Source organism: Pteropus vampyrus, unplaced genomic scaffold (assembly GCF_000151845.1).
Source record: "Pteropus vampyrus isolate Shadow unplaced genomic scaffold, Pvam_2.0 Scaffold11, whole genome shotgun sequence".
Lineage (NCBI taxonomy): Eukaryota > Metazoa > Chordata > Mammalia > Chiroptera > Pteropodidae > Pteropus > Pteropus vampyrus.
The window spans coordinates 19,280,413-19,282,653 of NW_011888792.1; the positions used below are offsets into that span (position 1 = coordinate 19,280,413).

The 2,241-nt window shown below is 41.1% G+C and overlaps 1 pseudogene; it reads left to right on the plus strand.

Annotated features, from left to right (window-relative positions):
* The first annotated feature begins 1,099 nt into the window (after nt 1-1,099).
* The window catches only part of LOC105304877, a 10,026-nt pseudogene continuing 8,884 nt past the window's right edge, over nt 1,100-2,241 (plus strand).

The following is a 2,241-nucleotide window of genomic DNA, read 5'->3' on the forward strand; positions in this document are numbered from 1 at the left end:
GCAGTGTTTTCTTATTTATATTTTTTTCCTGCTCCTTCATAAAGAAGTCCTTTTAACATTTCTTGTAATACTGGATAGAGTAGTCTTGGTTGTAGATCCTTGCTTTTTATCATTTTGAATATTTTACATCAGTCCCTTCTGTCCTGCGAAGTATGTCAAAAAATCAGCTGTTCTAATTGGGTTTTTTCACAACCTTTTCTTCTAACTTGATTTGATCCTCGGCTTCATTTAATTGGCTGTTGATTCCATCTAATGTATTCTTCATTTTAGTTATTGTATTCTTTATTTCTGACTGTTTTTTTTTTAATCTCCTTTTTTATGTTTTCTCTTTGTTAAAGTCTCACTGAGATCATCTGTTCTTTCCCTAAGTTCTTGACATCCTCGTTACCAGGGTTTTGAATTCTGCCTCTGGTAGATTGCTTTGTCTCCATTTTGTTTAGTTCTTTTTCTGAAGTTTTGTCCTCTTCTTTCATTTGGGACATGTTTCTTTTTTGTATCACTTTAGCTGCCTCCCTATATTTTTTCTATATATCAAGTAGATCTGCTACGTCTTTCAGCCTTAGCAAAATGGCCTCTTGTAATAGGTGTCCTGTGGGACCCAGTGGTATAATCTTCCTATTCACATGAGCCAGGTGATCCAGAGATACTCGTTGTGTGGGTTGTATGTACACTCCTGTTGTAGCTGAGCCTTGATTGCTCTTGGCTTATCAGTGGGTGGTATTGACCCTCATGCTAACTGGCTGTGGGGACTGGCCATGACTACAGCAGATAAACTGTTGTGCAGTGGCTGACCCCAGGGACCAGGATTCACTTTAGAGGGGTTCTGGTGCCTCTTGAGTTCATCCTTTGGGTGTTTCATTTTTGGCTAATTGGGAGGTGGTCTAGTGTAATCTGAAGCTAGCCACCAGGTTTATTGGTTCTTGGGCCTTTTGGGAGGGGTTCTGGTGGAGGCCAAGTTCAGCTGCTGCCTATATTTGGCCCAAGGCCATCTGGTAAGAGCTACAAAGTGATCTGTGGTTGGGGCTTGGAGGCACTGGGTTTGGAGGCACTGAGAATGGTTATGCTGTGAACTGTAGGCTGGCTTCCTCTACTGCTAGGTATGGGTCACGCAGTAAAAGGTACAGGGCATGCTGAAGCCAGCTGCTGCTTGTTTGGGGTTTGTGGAACTTTGAGAGCTTTTAGGAAAGTCTGCAGCTCTGGAAGAAGTCAGTGCTTATAAGAAACATCTGCTGAAAGAGGTTGGGCTAGTTCTGGAGTAGGGTGGGGTAAGGTCTCAGATAATCACTGTGGTTTAGCAAGAATTGTGTTAGCCAGGTTAATGGAGACTCAGATATGGTGATTCCCTGCACCTGTAGGCTGTGTGAGGGGAGTGCTTAATAAAGGAACAATGGCACCTACAAGCACTTCTGTCTAGGAGAAAGCTGACTCTCCAGCCCTCGCTCTGAAGCCAGACAATTCAGCTCCTCCCTGTATGCCCTTGGCATTTTTTGAGCTGTTGTCCCTTCTCTGGAGCATATGGTGAGTGTTTGTGAGCTCTTTTCAGTCTTCCTACCAGTCTTGATGTGACTTCTTCTTTGTATCCTTAGTTACATAAATTTTTTTCACCCAGTTTTCATGTGGATCTTGAGTGCTCATTCTATAATTTAGTTGTAATTTTGGTATGTACTTAGGAAGAGGTGAGCATGGTACTTACCTACCTACTCTGCCATCTTGACTGGAAGACCAAACTAATAAGTTTTTACCAGTGCTTCCCAAACTCCTTTAAAAATTCTTGTTGTTTTTTTTTTTTCTATGTTGAATATCATTTTTGAAAATAAAAAAGATATTCCGTTGTATTTTGCAGTCTCCAACACCACTCTTGGTTTCAATGATTTGTTAGGATTCACAGAACTCAGGGAAGTTGTCAAACTCATGTATGTGGTTTATTTCTGTACAAGGGTATAGATTAACATCAGCAAAGAAAAAGGCACATAGGGCAGAGGCAGGAGAGAAAAGGTATACGTTTTCAGTTGCCTTCTCTCAGTGGAGTCTTATAGAAAGTAACAGTATATGAAAACAAACACAAAGTATTGCCAACCAGGAAAGCTTAACTTTTCAACTGAGAACCTTGGTGTCCTTCTAGATGTCAAATTGATATTGCATGGCCCATGGATCCCACAAAAAATCACTTTGTTAGCATAAAATATCCTGGCAGGGCTGAGGCCCCAAGTAAACAAAAGCATGCTTATTATGTGGGATAGT